The sequence below is a fragment of the Lonchura striata genome, chromosome 9, assembly GCF_050655825.1.
Source record: "Lonchura striata isolate lonStrDom1 chromosome 9, ASM5065582v1, whole genome shotgun sequence".
Classification (NCBI taxonomy): Eukaryota; Metazoa; Chordata; class Aves; order Passeriformes; family Estrildidae; genus Lonchura; species Lonchura striata.
In genome coordinates, this window is record NC_140711.1 from 29,332,540 (window position 1) to 29,349,680 (window position 17,141).

Sequence of the window (17,141 nt, forward strand, 5' to 3'; positions counted from 1 at the left end):
AAGTGAACCAAAACAGGGAGATTTTCCTCATGTCTCAATGGGAACTCCTCACACAATTGCTGTGGCAGCAGAATTATTTCTGCTTTAATAGACTTGAAGGTCTTGCTTTATTTAGTATAAATATTTAAGTATTGACTTTAACTTTGTGTATTATATTTATATAATACACAAAGTTCTGTGAGTCTCATTCTGTCCTTATCATCAGCCCCAAGCCAAGACACGCTTGGAAGGGGGTGCATTAAATGAGAAGTGCACCCTAATATTTTACAAATTGTGGTTTTTCTGAAATGACAGTTTATAAAAAATGGACGGGGATGTTTCATTTGCTGAAGAAAGTCAATCTATGAGTTGATTTGAATATTAAAAAAATTGATATTTGCCCCTCCTCTTGACACAAAGTGGCTTTTCCCATTTGCACTTTAGCAGGAGCAGTTCTGTTCCAAGCACAAAATCCTCCCAGGCACAGCTTGATAAGGGAGGCATTATTTCTGTGAGGATGGAGGGGTTAAATCCATCTGAAAATTCCACCAAGGGAGGGGAAAATCAGGACTCTGGGCACTGCTCAGCGATTGCTCAGCCAGCTGGAGAAGTCGAGCTCATCAAGCCATGACTTTCCATCCCTCGCTCATTCCCCCTCTGAGCCATGGCTGGGACACATTTTCCTCTCCTTCCTTATCAAGAGTGGGTTTCATATCAGTTTTCTTTAGAGTGGCTCCTTCAGGAGGTCGAAAAGGGAGTTTTCTGAGATGCATTTTGGGTTATTTTTAATGCTTCCAATTCTAGCGGCAATCTACAGGGGGAGGGATGTTTGCTGAGGAGAGGCAGATTTTAAAGGAGGCGTTGAAAATTCCAGATTCACCTCTAAAAATGTTGCCAAATCTTTTTATTTTTTTTTTTTTTAAGAAAAAGTAGTTTTACGAGTGGAAAAATTTAGAAAAGTCTTTACTGATTTCAAAATTGGTTGATGGCCTTCACCAATATTCCATACTTGCATGCAGAGTAGTTTTTAGTTAATTTAGGACATTGATGAAGAAATTCTTTAGCAAGACAGTGATGAGGCCCTGCCATAGATTACCAGGAAAAGTTGTGGCTGGCCCTGGACCCCTGGAAGTGTCCAAGCCCAGGCTGGGCAGGGCTTGGAGCAACCTGGGATAGAAGAAAATGTGGAATGGGATGCATGAGCTTTGAACTCTTCCAACCCAAACCATTCTGTGATGATTCTATTTTAACAAGAATCACAAGTTAAACAAGTGAGTGGATAAACTAATCCCAATTCACTTTAGAAAGACATTAAATTTGGGAAAAGCTGACTTCTGATTTAATTTGGTTCCTCATTACTGACCTTTCCAGCTCTGTAAGATCTTTCAATGCCAAGAGCTTCTTTTCAATTAAAACCCAGGCAGTGGTTGGACAACACATTGCCAGGTACACAGAATTCACTATCAGAATTATCTAATTAGTCATTTTGTCACTAATTTAATTCAGGTTTTAAATCTTTGACACTACACCAGAATGTTCAGGTACCTCCAGCCTAAAAGTACACAAATAATTACGAATTATGCTTTGTATTATGTTCATTTTTAAATGCCATTAGATTTTTCTCTAGAGCAGCTCTTATTTTTGTGTTGGTTAAAACAGGTTTTCTACATTAAGCAGTGTTAAACAGCTACTAAATAACTATTAGTTATATTAAATTAGACTATTAATTTTATTAAATTAATGGTAGTTTAACCTGAGTCACACCTGAGTAAAGAAGAAACCCTTGTGAGGAGTGAACTGAACAGTGAATGATAAAGCTGCAGGAATGGCACATCCGTAGCAAGAACCATAAAATTCTTTGTCAATTAAAAGCAACATGCCAATTAACAAAACTACTCCAACACATGGCAATGAGTAGTTGGAAAAAAAAATATTGCAGCACATTTCACCCGGGCTCAATTTCCAACACATCCTCAACAAACATGCAAAGTTCTGTGAGTCTCATTCTGTCCTTATCAGCAGCCCCAAGCCGAGACACGCTTGGAAGGGGGTCATTTTAGAGTCAGAAAGAAATCAAGAAAAACCCTCCACAATCCTCTTTGCTCGGACTCCTCCTGCCCAGGAGGAACCTGTGTGGCTGAAGAGGTTTATTCCCAAATCCCCTGGCCCAGGGCTGACAGTGATGCCCCCCCAGATCCTGGGGAGATCAGCAGCTGGATCCCAGCTCCTGGCTGCCCCCAGGCTGGCTGCCCACAGCCCTGGAGCTGTCATTCCTGGCATTCCTGGCAGCAGAGCTTTCCCAATCTCCTCTGTGTCCCTCTGGCACCCCTGTCTGGCTGTCAGTGCTGTCTGTACCCAGTCCTGACTGGTGACAGACAGCTGGAACCACACGGTCACCAAGGGGGGGTTCTGGAGGATGGATGTTGCCTCAAAAGCTTGTGACAGTGTCTGCAAGGACACAGGTGGCAAGCATATCCTCACTTTCCCCCTCTGTCACTGCATAATTATTAATTTTCAATCATTAACCTCCTGCCCACCTCCAGACCACTGATTTTAAAGAAGGATTAGAAGCAGAGATCCCAGCTTCTAGCAGTTCTTTGCTGCTGCAAAGGCTGTAACCACAGCTCTGGGTGATTTTTAGAGAAACAAATTTCAGCTCTCACCTGGGCACAGACACAACCCTGTTGCACTTGTCTGTGGCTTGCTGCATTCCAGCAGCTCAGCCCCTCTCCCAGACACCAAACTCCAAGATATTACCTGGAAAACAACCTGCTTGTAATGTTTTTGAGCGCTTCAGAGCAGGGTGGAGTGCCCCTGCTGGGATGGGAACTCAAAGCCACACTGCCAAAGGAAAATGGGGCATGAAACCGTGTGTAAGAAGGGCTGGTGGGAAAGTTCCTGCAGGGGAACAGTGATCCTGAGCATCCTTTTAACCTTGTTAAAACTGTGATCCCTTCACGAGGATCTGTCCAGAGCAGTCAGCCAGCCTTTGGCACGCTGCAGGAAGTGGAACAGTCGAGTCATGCCTCAGATGGGAAAAGCAGCAGGAAGTATCAGGGGCATGTTCAGGCATCATTTTTGGCTTCAGAGGATTCCTTTGGGCTCCTCCACGTGGATCATCCCCTCCATGACCTGCAGATTCCCACAGAGCAGAGCCCAAGCAGCTTTTTGTGCAGTTAATCCTCCTGGCTGCAGCCACCTGAGGCTCTCACTTCTCCCTCTTTCACCCACAGCTCTCCAGCTAAACACATGAAAAAACACAACACAAAGCTTAGAAACAACAAAACAGAGGCAAAACGCTGTGTTCTGTGCTTTAGAGATACGAACTACGTTCCAAAACCTGAAACGTGACCTGCTTTTATTCAAATCTTTAGGAGCAACACGTTGCTCTGGAGGTTTAATTTTATTTACTGCTGGTTATTCCAAACTAGGGGCATCCAGCATGTCCACGGCAATTTCAGCTTCCAGTTCCTGAGGAAGAATCCCAGCCCTGGAATTGGATAAACGACCTCATCTCCTTTCATTACAGATTGATCTTGGCCCTGTGTTACTGATGCAGCTGACAAGGCAATGGCATTATGAAGCTGACACAATGGAGCCTCCACATCTAAATTCACAAGTGTCCTGCCTCGTCAGTTGTCCCATTACAAATCTTCTTTGGCAGGGGATAAGGGGAAAGGGTTATTTATAATTTAGCCATGAAATTTTAATTATGGGCTGAAATCAGCTGGGGTTAGAAATCAGGTTTGGAGCTGCATGGGAGTGAGAGGCTGAAAGCAGAAGGTGCTTGACATTGAAGATGTGTTGGTTTAGCTCGTTAATAAATCAGGTAATTATTGGATTTTAAAATAAACACTGCTTTGTGGGGATAAGCCTCATTTAAAGAACATCTGAGATAGGTCAGCGAGGTTTCACCTTTTCCACACCCATAAAAATTACAGGCATTTGCTTTATGGTTAATCAAAAATAAATCAGCTGGAAATCATTCCACACGTCGGTTTTACATTGTCACTTGTGCAAAGGTCACACAAATCCTGCTGAAATCGAGGAAAAGATTTACTCCACTTGCCCACTCTCCACTGGGCACATAAAACTCCACACAAGGTGCCTCCCTTGCAGCCCAGGTGCCTGAATAGAACTCCTTCCCTTGGGAATTCAGGGCTTTAATCTCAATTGTACATTCTCAAGACCTTCACATGAATTACAATATGAATTTCAAACTACTTGAAGGCAGACCCTTCAAACCAGCAGGCAGCTCTGAGTAACTGTGTTAGACATAAATAGGTTCTTTTAAGCAGAGGATATAGGAGCATTTTGTGTTATAGATTGTGAGCAATTTGAAGGCAGGATTAAAGCAATAATACAGGCCACAGATCGTTAATGCAAATGCCCAAGTTTGCAATTCTGGACACAGCTCTGGGCTCAGACATCAGTATTCACAAAAAGGACTTCACAAACAGAGCAGCATACTAATAAAAAAAAAAGGAAAAAAGAAAAAAAATCACTCTGCAGAACCACAGCTGCTCAATATAGATCATCTTTCCATCTGAATTTGTATCATCATCTTTACAAGTCAAATTGACTAATACCAGGGTGCCTTATCCAAGGGCCACGTGGTCCAATCAAAGATCAATTTAAAGTGTGTTGGAAGAGATTGATTCATTTAATTCATGGACATCAGAAGCTTTAAGCTCTGCTCACCTCGCCAAGGCATGACTGCAGCCTCATCCCAGCCACAAAGACACACAGACAACACCCAGAGGATGCAGATTAACTGAAATGAGCTTTTATTAACTCACCTGGAAACAGAAGCCAGAGATAAATCACCCAGAGCTCATCCTCCCTTCGGTGTCTCACTGTGCCAGCCAGGCTGAAACCTCCCCGAGCCACTGGGGCCTTCCAGCCTTTCCCAACCTTTCCTTGGAGCCTTCCAACCTTTCTTCTGCTTAAATTCACCTGCACTTCTGGTTTATCAGCACTTTGTGGGAGCTCGCACCCAGCACAAAGCACCAAAAAGGGGTTTTGGTTGTTCGTGTCCCAAAGAATTGGATCCACCAAGGCCCAAACCAGACCTTCTGATCGGGAGAACAAACTGAGGCACAAAATGTACCACAAGCGCTTCCAACCAGTTGTATGCAAATTTAATCACCTCCAGATGATTAAATGAGGTGAATTTTCTGGCCCTGCCAACATCCTGGATTGTCATTAATCCCTCAGGAAAGGTTTTGGATCTCCACCCTGCAAAGACAAGGAGCTTTTGCATTTGGGCAGGCCAGTTTCCCTCTTATTTATTGTCTGCAAAAAAGGATAGCAAACTCTGCCTAAAAATATATTAGTAGGTGATTTATAGCACGTCACAAATGCTCTTCAGCTGAGACCATCAGCAAACACCTCTGAAAACGCCAAGTGCTTGGGTCAGGTTAAAGCACCATAAAAACACCTCTGTCCCATGAAACTCATAAAAAACAGAGGTTTTAACAAATAAATATATTAAAAGATGCATGGGCACATCCTTCACCTTCATAACCCACAGGTATCTGTGCTCACAGGGCCTGGGGAAGAGATGTTCTCTTTTTTTCCCCTCTGGTGTCTCTTGTTCAGCTCCTCCAGAGAAAGAAAACCCAAAGCAGCCAAGGAGCAAAGGCAGCACCAGGAGAGGGAGGAATTCCCAGCAAGCCTTGACTGAAAATTCCAGCAGAGCCAAACCAGAACACAAATCACGTTTGGGTCCCTGAGCCATCCAATGGCCTCAGGTACCCCTTATATAATGATTTTTACTCCCATTTGCTAGATTTTATGCTGAAATTAATATAATCTGAAAATTGATTTCTTCCTGATTTTATTTAGGATGGTTTTTTTCCAGAGTTTGTATTTTTCAAATGTTTCATGCAGAAATTTTACTCTGATCTCAACCCCAGAGCTCCTCTGGGCCAAGCTGGTCTTTCCCTTTCTGGCTCCTCTCTTTCAGAACAATTAAAACTCTAACAAACGCACTTTCAAAATCTTAAAACATAATTTCAGATTATTTTTATCCACCTTCATAGTGCAAAAATTTCTTCCAGAGGAAAATCTAATAAAAAATGGAAAACAAAACACTAGGATTATTCAATACTCTCAGAGCAATGCTTTGAAAAGCTGATTTAAAACCCTAAATTAGTTAATGTTTGATAATTAAATCAATAATATAATTATATCTTTCTGGCACTGCATTTAGCTGAGATTTTTCTTATTATTTTGTTTATTTTTTCACTCCAATCACTTTTGAAAATTAGTTATAATTAAGATAAAGCAGGATGGCAGCAACACCACAGAACGTGGTGATTCCATTAATTTGGGCAGCAAAAATCAGATTGTGGAGAAACTCATCTAAACAAGCTGCAAAATCCCCAAACTCTTAAATTATCCTTTTTGGGAGTGTTTGCAGGGCAATTCCTTCTGATTTAATGAAATTAAATATTTCTACACCTTCTCTTCAGACACCTGAATACACTGTGCACAGTTCCTAATTCATTTGTGGTAGGAAATTCAGATTTCTTTACATATAAATATATTTACAGTGATTGAATAGACAGCCTAAGTGCCTAAATTCCCCTGAGATTTCATTCCTCGTCATAATAAAGTGAGGGCAGACCAATCCAGTCTCTGAAGATGTGCCAGGATATAAAAAAAGCAGATTTTCTCAATGTGGGGAGCACAGTTCTGGGTTTGTAATGATTTTACTCTCTGATTTACCTTTTGGCCAGAATTCCAACCTCACCCCTCCAGTTTCCTGAGCTGGAGGTGGGTTCCCAACAAAAATATCATTTTACCTTGATTGTGTGGGACTAAATGTCCCACCTGGGACTAGAGTGAGGATTTTCATCTTGGATTTATGGCCAAGCCAGGCTTAGGTAGGCTCAGGCTTTTGAACAAAGAAAGAGCTTTTTGTAATCTGAGGAGAGGGGGAAAAAATAACCAAGAATAGAGCAGTGACTGCACTGTTTTCAGTGGGGTTTGTGCTGTGAAGCTTTATTTAGACAACAAATATCAAAATGCTTGAAAGAAATCCCCAGCAACGGGAGCAGAAATTGGCTTTCTAATGGCTGATCTTCTCCACCCTGAGAAGGTAAAATATCACCCAGCAAAATAAACAAGACAAGCATTTTATGAAACAGAGCAGAGGTTTCCCCTAATGCAGCAATCAGGGATTAAATTTCCTGCCTGGCAATACACAGGAGGTCAGGAAAGATGTTTATAATGGCATTTTCTTGCTTAAAAATCTATGAGAACAACGGATTGGTGTGTCAGGTTCAGGCTCTACTCTGCTCGGTTTCTTTCCAGTTTGACCTTTTAATCCCATCTATCTCAGCACTGAGTTAATATCTTCCTAAATCCACTGGAGTTCTCCTTCAAGTGTGCTGAAATCAGGGAGAATTTTTGCTTCACGTACAAGTTGGACCTAAGGCTTTTATTTAAAAAACCCATATATATATAAATATATATATATATATATATGTGTGTGTGTGTGTGTGTGTGAGTGTGTGTGTATACATATATATACCCATATATATACACACATATATATGTATATTAGAATATATATATTTAAATATCTAATATATATTAGATATTTAAAATGTAATGTAGTGAAATATATAATATAATACATATAATATTTATTTTGGTCTTGTAATACTGAGTATAAACATAACCAATAATCAAAACTCAATCAATTTCCAAAATGAAGCCTATTAATTAATGCACACTGGACCTAATATGATGATCAAACCCCAACATTAGAGGGATTGGATGCAGAATTTAGTAGGACAAGATGCTCCATTCAATGGGATCTCTCCTTTATTTTGAGGTTTTTTAGCTTCACTCAGTCTCTAAAGCTAAATTTCATTGCTATTTTTTCATTGGTCTCATTATGTTTATTGCAAGTTATCTAAAAGATTTTCTCCTGGGGCTGCTGTGGTTTGCTCCCAGCTCAGGCAGAGGCACACACACACCCTGACATCCTCTCTGACCCCGACTGCTTCTTCTCTCCCCACCCAGGGCTGCTGCTCTCTTTTATATGGTACATTACGTGTTACATGTTTATAGTTTTTCCCCAATGCCTATTACCTATATTAAATGGTGATTTTCTATCTTTTATATGGGACATTACGTGTTACATGTTTATAGTTTTCCCCAATGCCTATTACCTATATTAAATGGTGATTTTCTATCTTTTATATGGGACATTACGTGTTACATGTTTATAGTTTTCCCCAATGCCTATTTCCTATATTAAATGGTGATTTTCTATCTTTTATATGGTACATTACGTGTTACATGGTTACAGTTTTCCCCAATGCCTATTTCCTATATTAAATGGTGATTTTCTACTCTAAACCAATCTGTGAGTGCCAACATCACCAAGAACATGGAGGTGAGGAAGGAGAAAGAGGGAGGACAGGGCAGGCCCAAATCCCAAATCCATCTTAAACCCTCTGACCCCCATGTACAAAACCAAAACCCCCTGTACAGCACTCAAAAATTCTTCCCTCTACTTTGTGACTACTTCTATTATAATATCTAAACTTTTGTGACTTCTTGTTCTTCCTGCAAAGTTGGTAACTCATCCCATGGCTCAAACCCAAAATCCCAGCTGTTTGCAGCTGTGCCAGGGTCTCAAATGCTTCTGAGCTGGGCCCGGAACATCCAGAAATGTCTGAGGGACATTTTGAGTTCCCACAGCTGTCAAGCATTTAATTATTTTTGAGGCTGGAAGAGACCTCCAAGATCACCAAATCCAGCCTTTGACTGAATATCCCCATTCCCACTAAACCATATCCCAGACAGCCACAATGCCTTTTTTGAACACTTCCAGGGATGGTGATTCCAGCACTGCTCCAGGCAGCCTCTTCCAGTGCTTAACCACTCCTCCAGGGAAGAGATTTTTCCTAAAATTCATCTTGAACCTCCTTAACCCAACTTGATGCCATTTGTTTTGCTCTGTTTTCAAAAGGGACTATAAAGCATTAAAAAAAAAAATCCCATATTATTTATCCAGGCATGTGATATCTATTCAGAATTCTGTATTTTAGACTCTGTTAAAAGAAGCAAAAATAGCCACCTTGGCAGAATTGAGAAGAATAAAGAGATAAAGAAATAAAAGAAAGGTAAATGTGGATATTATTCAATTACACTGATAAGATCCTGGGCAGTTCTATTATTGCATTTAGAAAATTAGAAGCCCATAAAATGCTTATTTAGCATAAATTCTGTGTTGTAGACTCTAATGGAGGTGGGATTCTATTAGCAGTTAATAGCCTTAAATTAATGTTAGTGAGGGAGGATTTGGGAAATTTTAGTGGTCGACACTCAAAGGGTTTGAAACAACCACGGAGGAATTGTTACATTTTAAGAGGATGATGAAGGCCTAAATTAAAATGTCAGGTTCAATTTCCTGCTCAGTGAGAGGTTTCCTTGTAAAGCCCAGAATTTTGGGGTTGGGCACCTAATGCCTCATAAAATCAGAAGCTTCCCTGTCCTCTTCCTCTTCAGAAATGAAGGATGGACTGAAAGAGGAACTGCTGATAAGGAAGCTGAACAGAAATGTTTTGTATGTCACAAATAACCCAAACTCTCCAGCAATGATGACCATTGCTAGAAACGTGGCTTCCACCAGCCTGAAACACCCCAAATTTTGACAAAAAGCACAAGATTTGCAAGACAACAGTTGCTGGTTCACAATTTGCTGTTTCAGAGCCAGACTCAAATCTTGGTAAATGCATTCCCTGTTTCTCTCTGCTAGGATTCATTAATTTTCGGGGGAAATATCGTGGCTTGTAATATTACTATAAATCACACATTTTACTCTCCCAGTCATGCTCAGCAGCAGCACTGAGACAGAAGCAGAGCTTGCTAATTATGTGCCACAACAAAGATTATAATGAATGCTCTCATTAACTATTCCTTTATGTTTGATGAACTAATAAATAATTTCCTCCTCAGCCATTATAAAATCATTTGGCACTAAGACCCTTTCTGCACTCACAAGCCACTCCAGGTAAGTTTTTATTCTGTATTTTTAATCATTTCTGGGTCATGATGGACTTTACCCAGCTCAGACATGTTTGCTCCTTTTTCCAAAAAGCCAGGGGCATTCTGCACCAAGAGCTGCAGCTGCAACTGGATTATTTAGATTTTGTTGGGAGTCTTGGGGCATTCTCACAGTCCAGAGCAAGCTAGCCATCACTGTTCATCCCCTTGTCCTGCCAGCGGAGTCTCCTGTCTCCTGCCAGGGTGAGGAGATGCTCCAGAGGTGTCCCAGTGCAGCAGCCAGGCTGAGAGTGGACACCAGGCTCGGGACATGGCTCATGATCCTTTTGTCTGATGAGGGAGCTGGAAATGGCTCAGCCTGGAGAAAAGGGGGATCAGGGGGGACCTTGTGGCTCTGCACAGCTCCTGCCAGGAGGGGACAGACAGGGGGATTTGGGATCTTATCCCAGGGAACAGGGACAGGAGGAGATGGGGCAGGCTCAGGGTGGAATCAGGAGGAATTCCCCCATGGAAAGGGTGAATAAACATTAGGACAGACTGTCCAGGGAGGTTTGGAGTGCCCATCCCTGGAGGTGTCCAAGGAAGGTTGGACATGGCCCTCAGTGCTCTGGGATGGTGATTTACTGTAAATGCAGGCGAACCCAACGGGAAGAAATGACAATGTCTGACTCAATTTAGAAGGCTGAATTATTTCTTTATTATAACTATGCTAAAATACATTAATATACTGTATAAAAGAAGGATACTAAAACTACATACTACTTTCTCTGACTATAACACAACTCGTGACCCTCTCTGAGAGTCCAGCCCCAGATGGGTTGGATTGGCCACCAGGCTCAAACAATCCTCACCAGAATACAACCGAGCACTCACCCCAGGTAGACAATTCTCCAAACACATTCCACATGGGAAAAGCAAGGAGCAGAAATAGAAATTGTTTTCTCTTTCATTTCCCTCTGTGCACCTCTATGAAAAATCCTGAGAGGGAGAGAAATGTGCTTGCCACAGTGACAAGGTGGGGATGGGCTACAGGTTGGACTCCATGATCTTGGAGGGCTTTTCCAACCTCAGAGATTCGGGGATTCTCTCTCTGCAACTCCCTGAAGGGAGGTTGGAGCCAGGTGGGGTTGGTCTTTTCTCCCAGGTAACGAGTGACAGGATGAGAGGAAACAGCTTCAAATTGCACCAGGGAAGGTTTTTTGTAGCTCAAAAAACGTCTTCACTGAAAGGGCTGTCCAGCCCTGGCACAGCTGCCCAGGGCAGTGGTGGAGTCCCCATCTCTGGGGGGGTTTAATGCTGGGTGGATGTGGCACTTGGGGACATGAGTTGGTGGTGGCCTTGGGGAGCAGTTGGACTTGATGATCTTATGGGTCTTCTCCAACTTACACCATCCTGTGGTTCCACCTCCCGGCAGCAGCCCCTTCCCTCAGCTCCTTCCCATTCCAGAGTTAATAATTAAATAATAAAATAATTAAAAATAATAAATAATGAAATAACTGATAATTAAATAATAATTTAAAAATTAGGGTGGAACCATGGCAGGAACCACAGAGAAGAGCCCCCAAATCCCACCCCAGCTGTCCCCTGAGCCACCCCCACCATGTCACAAAGCAGGAGCCACCGTCACCCCAAGCCCCGCCGCTGTTGCTCGCGGGGATTTTACCCAGAGTTCAAAGAAAGATGGAGAAATTTCCTTCCCATTCTGCTTCCTTTTCAATTCAGACAGGAGCAAACGTGACAAATCCACTGCAGGAGAACAACAGGATCTCCTCCCTGCACGAGCGAAGATAGCGCAGCCCAAGCGCCGAGGCCGGCGTGAAATCAATTCCAGCCACCGTGTACAAGGGAAATTTGAAATACAAATAGGAATGTTCTCCAGCTATTATAAACGTTGGGTTTTTTTCTATGAGCGCTGTTGGCTTATCTGTATTATTACCACAAAGCTTTTTGGAGTTATGTGTGTAACAGCAGCCACAACAACTTGTTCCTTAAAAAAAAAAAGAAAACAAACAGTGATGCAGCACCGTGAGAGCAGCTTAAACAGCAAAATTACAATTGAATCCACTTCTCACGTGTGTTACGGGAGCCATCGGAGTCTGAGCATGCCTCAGAGCTCAGGGCAGGGTAAGCAAAGCAGAAAATCCATGGTGATAGAAGTGATGATTGTATTTATTTGCACATGGGTAGCGGGTGAGATTCCCTGTCATGCTCCAGGAAGCAGGAATGCAAAGCGCTGCCTAACCTGTGGATATTTAAATAGGCTGCATCCCCAGAGCTTGCACAGCACATGGAACACCTCAACAGCAGCTCCTTTGCTGCTCACAGGCATCAGGCACAGCAATCCTGCTTTGGCAAGCACTTCAGTAGAGTTTTGAATGCCTCAGACAGGTCATGCCAGTCTAGATCTGTGATCCAGCCAAAAAATTATAATTAAGGGAGCTCTGGCTCTGAACACACCCACCCTAGAGAAGCTTATCCAGTATAATGGGATTAAATACTCACCACTTGTGTTTCTAGGAGTTCCACCCGTAGCTTGCAGTGCTTTCTCAGGAGGGTTTTTGGGTTTAATGATGTGATGTTCATTAAATCAGTCACAATCTGAGCAATGCCTCCACCAGAGTCAGTACAGAGCCAAACAAATGGTGTCATTTATCCTGAGAGGAAGAGGGAAAATGGGGAGATTGAAGTAGATTCATCATTTTAGCCCTAATAAATCCTAGAAAAAGCTGAGTTGGAAGGGATCCTCAAGGATCATCAAGTCCAGCTCCTGGCCCTGACAGATAAAACCAAAGAAAATGTTATATGGGAAATGGCTAAGTCCCCCTTCCTAAATCAGAGGGGGACACAGCCATGGACTTCAAATGGGACAGGGATAAAACACAGGAATACAGTTTTATCAACCCAAATATGGTGTATTTGCATAAGGATAAAAATGTATTTGTATTTTGTACCAGAATTTTGTTCAATAAGAGTTACATTTTCACCATGGGCTTGATACAAATCGTGATGAAGTCACTGACACTAAGTCCCTTGGCCTGCCTGGACTTTGGAGGAGCTGGTCAGTAATGATGATGATGATGATGATGATGATCATGATCATCATCATGATCATGATCATGACATCATCATTGGATTGATGACAGTCACTTCATTGACCTGACTGAATTTTGTGATTTTTGACCAACAATCACAGCAACTCTTCCTCTGCAGCCCCACCAGTTTTCCTGCCATTTTCCCAAGTACCAATTCCCTTTGGGAGTTTGAACCCCAGAATTCAACACCCTTGAGTAACTGCAGCTCCCAAGTGCAAAGCAGTCTCCACATGGAATTGCTGGGCCTGGACTTTGTTCCTTTCCTCCCAGTGGTTTAATTGTGCTCACTCTCCCCTTGGGCCCTTGACCCTTAAAGATATTTTTTACCACAAATGCCTTCCTCGTGTGGAGTTTGCAAAGGTCACAAATCCCACTGCCCAGCTTTTCATGGTGCAGAATCCAGATTTAAACCTCTAAGCATGAACCAAATGTTAAACATGAAAAGGGTGTCAAATATCCTGAAATAACTCACGGATGCAGACACCACACTATCAGAGGGTGGGGACGCAGCCATGAGGGGAAGGTGCTGGAGAACAGACCTAGTGATGTTATTTTAGCAATGTCCCAAAGAAAAATACATTTGTTATAGCCAAGAACAAGAAACTTGACTAGATTGTAGCTGAATTCACCAATATTTAAAAACAAACCCCCAAATTAATTAAAACCTCAACCTAGATATTACAGACTCTGCTCCTCCTTAATTATACAAGCAAAAATACCACGGGAGGCTGATATTCCTCACCTTTTCACTCCAGCTTTCCCAGCCACAGGGCAAGTCAGGACTTCTTTCAGAAGCTGAATTTCAGTCCTGACCATCCCAAACAACCCCACTTCCAAGGACACTTTGCAGCTTTGTCCAGCTTTTGCCTCACGTCCCGTGGTGCTTTATTGGAATAAACTGGAATTTGTACACTTGAATATCAGGGACAAACTTCAAGATCCTTTAGTGGCCATCTCAGGCTTCTTTAAGCTGGTTTAGTGTCCTCAGCCTGGCTGAATATTTCTCCTCCTCACCGAGCAGAGCTGGGGAGTGAAAGTGAAAAGAGATGTACTTGTGAAGATTAAAATCTCCCTTACAAATTGAGTGTATTAAGCATCTGTGCTACTTGGCCGCCTGGTGCATCAATTCCAACATAAAATAGTGTTAACTGCTCTACAAGCTTTTTATCTCTCCCAGCTCCCTGCGCTCCGGGTGAATCACATGAGTGGGAATTGGAACTGGCCTTTCAGACAGGGAGTTCAGCAGCTCTTAAATCAGACAAGCACGATGCCCAGGCAAGGCAATTTACCTTTTTTTTTAATGCCATTTTAAGCAACAAAATCACTTTTGCTCCTCGAGGAGAGCCTCTGGAGCTGGACATTATGGAGCTGATCATCGCTCCTGGCCCAGCACTGCAGTGCTGGGGGTGTTTATTTGCTCTGTTGTCATATTTGTGCCACTTTGGCTCATCCCCACCTCCCGAGGCTGAGCTGTGATCCCTCGGGAACTCTGACATTTAGCACAGGTGAAGGGGAGGGACTGGCAGAGCTCCAGGACAATTCTGGTTGGCCTGAAATAGATGAGAGGTTGGATTTCCCCACTTCATTAGCGACCACTGTTCTTCTCTTTCACTTACAGCACCACTAATGTGCCCATTTTTTGGAAGTTCAAAATAGCTCAAACCTAATAAATCATCTCAGAGTGATGCTTATATTGAATATACTGCAGTCATATATTCTTTTTTCAACACATTCTACAAAATAATTAAAAATTAACATGCTGCTATTCCATTTTCTACAGCCCAAGTCACTTCAGAGGTGCCTCTGATTAACAAAATTTTGTTCAGAAAGCTAAAGGTCCAGCCTGGTTGGTGATGAACTAAAAGAAATTATAAATAAAATTAATTTTAAAAGAAAACAACTTTTTCTTTAAAAAGAAACAACTTTTTCAATAGAAAAACAGTTTTGCTTCCCACTTACCTACTTTAAATTCGTTCTTAAAAATGATAACAATTTAGATAAACCAAAAATTCTGATAAATGTGTGCACTCATTGTTTTGGAGCAAACTTGCTGCTGCAAAAAGAACATTCCCAGCTGCTCCCAGGTGGATTCAGTGGCTGGATTTGGGAAGCCACCAGGAGGAGGACAGGACTGCCCAAGGGTGACAACAGCACGTGGGCACTTTGAGTCACCAAGCCTCCAACATTTCTCATGGCAGGAGAGAGAGGAAAAAGTCAGGAAAAGTGGAGTTTTCCAAGGGAATTTAATGAAGCAATAAGCTTAACTTTGTTCTAATATCACATAGTTTTTTCTTCACACAACCAGATTTTTAAATGCCTTTAATGATACTGAATAAAATTTGGTGAGAACCACTGAGGTTCCACTGAAGCCAATCGTAGCAGTGGAGCCTCTTTAAAAGGAAAATCTCATTTTCTTCTTTAAAATGAAAATGTCCTGGATGAGTAGAACCCACCAAGGATGTTACCCGGGAAATTACAGCAGCACCTTGGCTCTGAATTATTAATAAACAATATTCAGTGCAATTATTCACCCAAACAAGCCATGTGTACATTAAGAAATATTCCCCACAACAAGGTTTAGCTAGAAGCACTGTGATTAAATGGAGTTTAATTAACAGATACAATTACCTAATCAAAAGGAAGTGCTTCCATTATTAGTCAGTACCTGCTGTAGAAAAACTCTCTTGTGAACATCCACTGTATGTTGAGGAGCCAAATTCTTTACTGAAGCACTGATAATTACTGAATTTACCTTCACAGGTTGATTGTGGTAGTTAAAAATTTCAATTTGAAATGCTTTTATTCCACTGAAAAGTAAGTCAGATTCAATATGTGACACTGGAATAGAGGTGATGTGATTAAAGTGTTCTACAACAGAGCCTGGCATAGTCCAGATCCCTAAAAGTGTTTCAGATAAATAAAATATATGAGGTTGTATTATTTGAATAATAGAATCACAAGATGTTTGGGTTGGAAGGGACCTCAAAAATCATCCCATTCCAGCCCCTGCCATGGCTGGGACACTTTCCACCATCCCAGGGTGATCCAATCCCCAGTGTCCAACCTGGCACTGGGCACTGCCAAGGATCCAGGGGCAGCCACAGCTGCTCTGGGAATTCCATCCCAGCTCCTCCTCACCCTCACAGGGAGGAATTCCTTCCCAAATATCCCATCTAAACACAATCCCTTTCAATTTAAATCCATTTCCTCTTGTCCAGTCACTCCAGGCCTTTGTGGTGTGCCACGATCACAACAAACTGGGAAAGAAAAGATGGATGAATCACGAAACTTCAATAATGTTTAATAATAAACCAAATACTTTTCACAAAAGAATTATTAACTGCAACACGTTTCTGTAGATCAATATACTGCTGCCACTCACTGAAGAATTTAATTTTGTGTTGGAACCTTCATGTCTTCTGCAAATGAAAGCACCAACACAACTCCCCAGTATTTCAGTGCTTGCACCACAACAAATTCCTCTGGACCAAATTCTAAGATCACAGTCGAGGAGATTAAATTTTTTCCAGGCCATGGGAATGGCTCCTGCTGGTTTGCCCTTTTTTAATCAAAGCTGCTGCTTTGCAGGGTGAGGCTGTGGAGTGCAGCTGACCCTGGAGACAGAATTCTCCCTGCCCTGGGCACAGAGCTGATATTTTGCTGTTCCTGTTGGAGGGAGGAGGAGGACCCCACATCCTCCCCATGTGAACCTGACTAAAACCAAGGAATGCAGCTCCTGTTATAAAGAACATCACCTCAGGAAAGACTTGTTCTACCTCAACATGAATACAAGAAAATGAACAAGTTCAGTGGGGGTTTCTCACCAAAAACAACTCCCCATAAACCCCTAGGAGGTCGGTACTACCCAAAAGGCTGACTTTCAACATTCCCTGCCTGAGGAGATGCTCTCATGGCCAAATTACCTCCAAAACAATTTTAAAATCTGGGGTTGCCCGAGTTCTGCACCACAGTTAAGCTCCTATTTCTCTCATTCTATCAGTCTCCCCAAATATTCTGTGACCCTCATTTATTTTACCATTT